Below are 9108 nucleotides of genomic sequence, written 5' to 3'. Positions count from 1 at the left end.
GGCGCGCATGCGCGGGGGTGAGCGGCGCTTCGCCCCTCCCGCCCTTGTAATTAACCATTTATTGGGCTCTGACTGTGGCCTACACACGTTATTTTAGTTAATCCTCACAATTACCCTATATAATAGGTGCTGTGAGTAACCCACTTTAGGAAAGGACTAGCGGGGCGGTGCCTGTGGCTCTGTGGATAGGGCGCCGGCCCCATATACCCAGGGTAGTGGGTTCAAAGCTGATCCCGTCCAAATTGCAAGGACAAAAAAAATCGTCGTTTGATCTTTGATAAGCCTATGAAAAATATAAATTGGGGGAAAGATTCCCTGTTTAACAAATGGTGCTGGGAGTATTGACTGGCAACTTGCAGAAGACTGAAACTAGACCCACACCTTTCACCATTAACAAAAATTAACTCTCACTGGATAAAAGATTTAAACTTAAGGCATGAAACTATAAAGATAATTGGAGAAAGTGCAGGAGAAACACTTGAAGAAATTGGCCTAGGAGAATACTTTATGAGGAGGACCCCCACCCCACTCCAACCCCTGGCATTTGAAGCAACACCAAAAATACAATACTGGCATCTGATCAAACTAAAAAGCTTCTGCACAGCCAAGAACACAGTAAGTAAAGCAAGCAGACAGCCCTCAGAATGGGAGAGGATATTTGCAGATTATGCTTCAGAAAAAGGTTTGATAACCAGAATCCATAGAGAACTCAAACTTACTAATAAGAAAAGAACAAGTGATCCCATTTCATCGTGGGCAAGGGACTTGAACAGAAGCTTCTCTGAACAAGAAAAATGCTCATCATCCTTAATCATCAGAGAAATGCAAATCAAAACCACTTTGAGATATCATCTAACTCCAGTTAAGAGTGGCTCACATAACAAAATCCCAAAATACAGATGTTGGTGTGGATGTGGAGAAAAGAGAACACTTCAGCACTGCCGGTGGGAGTGCAAGCTAATATGTCCCTTTTGGAAAGAAGTATGGAGAATACTCAGGGATCTAAAAGTACACCTGCCATTTGATCCTGCAATTCCTCTATTAGGTATATATCCAAAAGACCAAAAATCACTTTATAACAAAGATATTTGCACCAGATTGTTCATTACAGCTCAATTCATAATAGCCAAGTCATGGAAGAAGCCCAAGTGCCCATCAACCATGAATGGATTAATAAATTGTCTTATATGTATACCATGGAGTATTAGGCAGCTTTAAAAAAGATGGAGACTTTACCTCTTTTACGTTTACATGGATGGAGCTGGAACATATCCTACTTAGTAAAGTATCTCAAGAATGGAAGAAAAAATATCCAATGTACTCAGAACTATCATGAAACCAATTTACAATTGCTCACACTTTCATATGAAGAATAGATCACAACTATGAAGAAGGGAGGATGGGGGGATGGGAGGGGAGAGGGAGATGAGATCGAGGGAGGGTGAATGGAGGGATCATACTTATTGTGCATAATGGAAGGGTACATGTCAGATCTATTAGTATAGAGTATAAATGTGTCAACACAATAGTTAAGTAAATGAGATGAGGTATATATTAACCACTGTAAGTGTTCCTAATTCTATATGCAATCAGCACATTGTACCCCATAAATGCATTAATGTATACCTGATCCATGTGTTTATGATTTAATTAAAAAATTAAATATAAAAAAAGAGAGAGAGGACAAGCACAGACAGCTAGCGAATGAGACAGACCTTGGGTTTGAACCCAGGATGCTGTGCTGGATTGTCTTTCTACACCCTGCAACCCAAAGTGTGAGGCTCAGAGCATCACTGATTCAGGCATCACCTGAAAACTTGCTAGGTCTGCAGACCTACTGAATCAGAATCTGCATTTTAGCCAAATCTCTAGAATATAAGTTTGCAAATTAACATTTGAGAAGCACTGCCCGTGCTGCCCACGAGGTAAGCCCAGCAAGAGGAGAATGACCAGAAGGGCAAGAGAAGGAGGAGAAAGGGAGATAAAGGTCTATCATGGTGCCTCGTGCAAGACAAAGCCTAGAACACCCAATGCCGTGCATTTCTGGTCCCAGTCTTCTGTAGAGGGCGTAGGTGCACAGGCTCTCCCTATTAACAAGTATAAGAGCCTAGAATACTCAAAACAGGCACAGATCTACCTTCCCTGAAGTTCAGTCTTGGGGTGGGGAGTAGGGTGTAAATGTATCAATAAATGTATCCATATCCATTCTTCTGATGGAGAATAACAATGAAGGATCTGTGAATGTTTTAGAGAAGGAGTGATAGAGTTGACTTTGCCAAAGCCAGGAAAAGGAAGTGCCTCTGTGGGGCTCTCTGTGACTGCCCCAATTTTCCTATCCCGCCCACCCCCATAATCCAGGCTATGTGTTCATTTACACAACTAACCTATTAAAAATTGAGAAATGTGGACAAAGACCATATGCATTTAAAGCATGTTGTTAATCAAGATCACTCAGCTCTATTACCCCAAACAATCTCTTCCACTATATCAATTCCGCCAGAGCCTCTTAAAGTTTGGGCTTTGTGCATTGGCTCTGTAAAAACTGTCTCTGCTTGAACCTCCATTCTATTTAATATTACATATTTGACTTTCCATCAGAGTTCTCTCATACGGTCTCTTCCTGCACCATGTTGCTTTTTATTTGTTATTGTTTTTGCTGTCATAACTTTTTTTCTCAAAACTTTTCAGAACTCTATCCCCAGACATCACCTACACCAGGTTCCCCTTTCCATCTAACTGGGACACCCACAGTCTTTTTATTTATGTTTTTCCTTTTTCTTTTTTTTCCTGCTAAGACTAGTCAAGCACAGTAGTAAGAAGGGGAGAATGAATAAAACATCCACAGTCTTTAAAAATGTATTCCCATGGGCGGCGCCTGTGGCTCAGTCAGTAAGGCACTGGCCCCATATACCAAGGGTGGCGGGTTCAAACCCGGCCCCGGCCAAACTGCAACCAAAAAATAGCCGGGTGCTGTGGCGGGCGCCTGTAGTCCCAGCTACATGGGTGGCTGAGGCAAGAGAATCGCTTAAGCCCAGGAGTTGGAGGTTGCTGTGAGCTGTGTGAGGCCACGGCACTCTACCGAGGGCCATAAAGTGAGACTCTGTCTCTACAAAAAAAAAAAATGTATTCCCATTCAAAGATTCACCCATAATAAATACTTTTCATATTAAAAGCAACTGCCATGCCTTTCATGAAACATTTTATAAATCATCAGCCACAACTGTGGTCCCTAATCCCCAGGCTGCGGACTAGTCTGGGCCTTCTTAGGAAGCAAGCTGCACAGCAGAAGGTGAGCAGTGAGCCAGGAGGCGAAGCTTCAGCCGTATTTACAGCTGCTCCCCATCACTGCATCGCTGCCTGTGCGCCACCCCCGTCACAGCCCCAGCAGCATTAGATTCTCACGGGAGCTCAAACCCATTCCAGGGATGTAGGCTGTGTGCTTCTTAAGAGAATCTAATGCACTTGCCCCACCCCATCTGTGTCTTCCATGAAACCAGTCCCTGGTGGGAAAAAGGTTGGGGAAGGCTGAGTTAAGACACTATTAGGTGTCTCGAGCGTCCAGGCCTGTCTTTGTTCACTCAGGATGTTATAATGAAATGTCATAAACTGGGGCTTTACAATCTACAGAAATGTATTTCCCATAGTTCTGAAAGATAAGAAGCCCCAAATCAGGGCATAAGCAGATTTGGTGTCTGGGTAGAGCCAGCTTTTAGGCTTCTTCTTCCTGTATCCTCACGTGGTGGAAGGGGCAGGGATCCCTCTCTGGGGTCTTCTTTACAAGGGCACTAATCCCATTCGTGAGGACGCTCGCTCATGATCTAGTCACCTCCTAATACCATCACCCTGGGAATTTCACTATATGGAATACAAATTTTGGGAGGACACAGACATTTAGACTATAGCGAGGCTCTGTTTACGTTAGTTTGAAATACCTGAGCATCAGTGTTAGAAGTACCAATATGACAAAGCAGAATGAAAAGGTCATCGGAATGGTTCAGAATGAAAAAAATTTCTAAAAACATTAAAAATGTTGATAACAAAGACTGAAATAATTGTCTAGAAATGTAACTGTTTCTGCTAGAGAGTAGACATAAACTAAGAGTAGATTTAGTCTAAGAGGGAATTTCCCCGTATTGCACAAAACTTGAGATGTTCATATATACTTTTTCCATATCCTAGTCCTCACTATAGATGTCACAAACACATTTTAAGACAAGATACATTTGGCCATAATGTTTAGGCCAAGGGCTAAAAGGGTGGACTCTACTAGGAACTTTTACTCTGTTCTTTGGGGGCAGTGCCTTTCTGGTCCCAGTCTTGTGTAGGGGCCGTAAGTGCAAAGGCTGTCCATATTAACAAGTATAAAAGTTTGCTATCCGGCATCGCCTGTGGCTCAGTCAGTAAGACACTGGCCCATATCCCGACGGTGGTGGGTACAAACCGGGCCCCGGCTGAACTGCAACAAAAACATGGCCAGGTGTTGTGGCGGGCGCCTGTAGTCCCAGCTGCTCGGGAGGCTGAGGCAAGAGAATCACCTAAGCCCAAGAGCTGGAGGTTGCTGTGAGCTGTGATGCCACAGCACCCTGCCGAGGGCCATAAAGTGAGACTCTGTCTCTAAAAAAAAAAAAAAAGTTTGCTGTCCCTTCTTTCATTTTCACCTCAAAGAAAGGGGAGGTAGGGCGGTGCCCGTGGCTCAGTGAGCAGGGCGCTGGCCCCATATACCGAGGGTGGCGGGTTCCAACCCAGCCCCGGCCAAACTGCAACAACAAAAAAATAGCTGGGCGTTGTGGCGGGCGCCTGTAGTCCCAGCTACTCGGGAGGCTGAGGCAGGAGAATCGCCTAAGCCCAGGAGTTGGAGGTTGCTGTGAGCTGTGTGATGCCACGGCACTCTACCGAGGGCCATAAAGTGAAACTCTGTCTCTACAAAAAAAAAAAAAAAAAAAAAGAAAGGGGAGGTAGTCAATCTGGCAGGGATCCTCAAGGCAAAGTACTTTCATTTCCCTGACAGTGGAGATTAGTCTTTAATGAGCCTTTGCTGCTAGATGTTACTAGACAATGGAGGCCAAGGTCTTGGCAATGGCTGAGCCTTCCCCGCAAAAAAACCAGAGAACACAGAGCAGTGTGGAGTCATGGGCTCTGTCCCTGAGGGAGGGATGGTGTGGGGAGTATAGGACTCCTGTTGTCCCACTGGCCAGACATTGTGACTAGCATCATAACAAAGTGCCCCTCTATCACCCTCATTTTAGGAGGTGATAGGGCTCAGGACATACCATCCTAAAATAGGGCACCTTGGCATTTGAGAAAACACCAGAAGCAGGAAAGTCACTCTCACTGCCCCTTTCCCCCATCTGCCCTTCTCCCCTGAAGCAGGTCATAAAACATGGGAAGGATTTTCTGACCTTCCTCTAAAGCGGGTCATAAGCCCTCATTCAAGAGGTACCCTCCATGGACCTACAGGAAAGGACCATTCTTATTTCTGAAGACACAGAGTCACAGAAAAGACTTTGAACAAAAGGCCTTACTAAATTTCTCTGGAGAGAGTCCAAGGTAAATGTCAATCCTGAACCACACTGGGAAGTTGCACATCTCTTGGTAAGAAAAAAGCACAACTTCATCCTGAAGGGGGCCCTGCCACACAAGAAGGAAAACAGTTTAGGAGGGGCCGGCTCACCTGCTCTCCAAACCATCCCTGTGGCCTGTGGCCTCACAGGAGTCCTGTGCTACTTAACCGATTTCAAACACCCTAGACATTTTTTTAATGTTTTCTCTCTCTCTCTCTTTTTTCTTCTTTTGGGGGATGGGGGGCGGGCGGTTGTCCCTAGCCTAGAAAAAGGAAATGGGGCAAAAGGAATGATTTCCTTAATCCAAGGAAAGGAACTTTGAATAAGCCTCCCTTGCAGCCACCTCCAGGCAGGAGCCAGGACACAGCTGGTGAAGTCTAAGAGGTCTGCAGCCATTTATCCCAAACGTAGGGAAGGTTCATGAGCAGAAAGGGAAGCTGGGGCTTTTCATATAACATGTGACCCACCTGCACTCATCCACACGATGGGCAAATATACCACACAATATGTCTTACTTTGCAACTATTCATTCTGTGTCCCCCATCATGCCTGCCAGACAATTAAGAGTTGAGTATGACAAACTATAAGGTTAATAGGTTGACTTAAGCCTTGGGAGACTAATAAGAATCAGAGCTCACATTACCAATCCCAAAGAGCCCTACAAATCCTCCTTTAATTACAGGCAGTAGTGTCAGAGCAGGACCCAGCCCCCTGTCTTTTTCAATGTTTTACTCCCAAAAGCTAGTAAACAACAACCATGTTTGGATTAATGTTGTAAATTCTACCTTACCCAAGGAAAACAAAGACTCTCTATAATCTTAGAGGAGATTATCCCACTAAACTGATTGGCATGGAGTCCAGCCCTACTCTTCTTTTTTTTGAGAGGGAGATTCTTAAATACACCTCCCCAAATACAGTGAATGTCATTTCATCATTATGTAAGGTAACAGGCCTTCACGTGGGAGTGGTATATGAAACCATGAAAGTATTAGGATACTCAGATATTGTGATCTTTTCTTTCACAAACCATTTTTATTGAATTTAAAAAAATAAATATTGACAAATATAACCAACAGGATACCTATTCCTAGCTTAGAACCCTCTCTGGTCAGTTTTTTCTCTTCTGAATAAAAAGCTACTCTCAGCCAGATGTCATACCTGTAATCCCAGCTCATTGGGAGGCTAAAGCAGGGAGGATTGCTTGAGGCCAGGAGACTAAGAGACCAGCCTGAGCAACATAACGAGGCCCTGTCTCTACAGAAAATTTAAAAATTAGCCAGTTATGGTGATACAGACCTATAGTCCCAGCTACTCCGGAGGCTGAGCAGGAGGATCACCCAAGCCCAGGAGTTTGAGGTTGCTGTGAGCTGTGACGCCACGGCACTCCAGCCTGGGCAGCACAGCTAGTCTTTCACATTCACTACCTGCCTCAGTAAAATACTTTCTGTTGACGTAGAAAATTTCATCAGTCCTAAGACGTGTGTTTCAATATCTACATTTCTGAAAATGGAATGCATTTTATAATCAGTGGATACCTTGAATATAGTGTTTGTCCCAAAATACTATTGTTAAATAACATGTCTAGAACCCAGGAAATTTATTAATATTTCCCTCGTGGCCTTACAAACCTCTCTCTTCAGAAGGTAAGAATTATTTTTTCCCCAGTGAAAAGCCCTGTGGCCTTGTTTCTTGTAGCAAGTAAAGCACCAAAGAATGCCCGGGCAGTGACAGGGAAATCCACGCCCTCTGTAATCCCACTCTGCTTTGGGGCCTGAGTTGTACTGCCTGAGTTCCAATCCCTGCTCCTCCAAGGGCTGAGTCTACAACCTCAAGAAGTCACTCAGCCCCTCCAGGCCTCCATTAACAAAACTGTAAGGTGATCGCAAAGTAATACTCATTTCATCTGGCCTTTATGAAGCTACATCGAATCATCTAAGTAATCTGACCAGTTTGGCAGAGGATGTGGCACAGGCAAGTGCTCAATGATATTCGTTATTATTGCCTTTTAACTGATATATAAATGACTATACAGCTAGGTGATTATGCATGACTAGGGCTCACTTAACTGGTTAGCACTTGTTTAGAGAAAGTAAACATAGTAAAAAAAAAAAAAAACTATGTTCTTAGGGTTCAAGAAAAAAATGGAAGAAGGAAAAGGAGAATGACGTGGAGAAGAGAATGGGAAATAAAATGAGAAGAAACGTACAGTGCGTTTTATGGCAATTTGACTTAACAAGAAGCCAAAGACTAATTTTTGCCCAGAGACTGTTCTACATAAGATGTAGGCTGAACTGCTGTAACAAAGAGAGAGATTCTGACAATGTAGTGGTTCAAACAGGATAACCAACTGCACTCTTTCATATCCAGTTACAAAAAGAGATTTGGTCTACAGTGTGGGTTGTGGAGTGGAGACTCTGTTCCCTGAGGCTGTCCAGTGAGCGGTTTCCTCTGTCTTTCTGGTCTATCACCCCCTGGAGTGCTGTTTCCCTCTGAATCAGCAAGTCTGGGTGGCCAGCCCCATGTCTTCTGTCCAGGTGTGGGAAAGGAAATATTGAAGACTGGAGAGCTGTCAACTCCCTGTTCTAAGGATATGACCCAGTAGCCACACATGTCACTTCTGCTTACTTTGTACTAATCATAGGGCCAACAGGAAGCTGCAAGGAAGATGAAAATCGCAGGCCAACTCACCTAAAGGAAAAAGGGAGAGGCTACGGGAAAGACTCTGCCCCAGAGAGTGGGCATCTAGAGAGTTTGACAAGCAGGGAACAGACTGGAGACACCACCACACTGTGTGCTGTCTTCACAAAGTCCTTCCCTTCTATGAACCACACAACTGTATGGTTTAATAGGTACAGAAGAACAGCTATCTTCTGTTAATCTCCATTTGACATAAACTTTTAGAGGTACATTACTATTAGCTCAGAGTAACACAACTAGTAAATGGCAGAACCAAGATTCAAACTCAGGTCTTTCAATGTTCAACTCTACGGAGCCAGTAAATGACATATCTGAGCACGGTGCCAGGACTGTCCCCAAATCTGAGCTCTTTTCCTCTTCACGAAACGACTTTCCAGTCCCATTGCTTCCTTGTAATACCATGCAGGATGTGCGTGGAAAACTGTCAACCTAGGAGAGTGCTGAAGTTTCATTCTGTGAATTGCCAATAAGAAAATTGTATGCCTAACTCAACTAAATACCTACTTGTTAGATATTTAAATTTGATGTTCTTCCATTAGGAGATTCCATTCTCACTCTCGCTGAGTGGGTTGCCTAAACAGTAATGCATGCTTTCATATTAAGTTACAAAAAGAGGTTTGGTATACAGTATGGGTTGTGGAGAATGTAATCAACCCCTGGGCTAAGAGTCCCTGATCCCCAGCCTGTTTTGCACCTGTGGTTTACCTTTTGTCAGAGGAGGATACGCAAAAAGGGCGGGGAAGATGGGAATTAAATGATTTCTTTTTCATGTGAATGGGAGGAGCCCTTTATTCCACCCTCTGAAAAACTCCATTAAAAGCAATTGCTGCCTCTGGACAACCTCATAGCA

This window comes from Nycticebus coucang, chromosome 4 (assembly GCF_027406575.1).
Source record: "Nycticebus coucang isolate mNycCou1 chromosome 4, mNycCou1.pri, whole genome shotgun sequence".
Lineage (NCBI taxonomy): Eukaryota > Metazoa > Chordata > Mammalia > Primates > Lorisidae > Nycticebus > Nycticebus coucang.
This window is presented reverse-complemented; position numbering follows the sequence as displayed.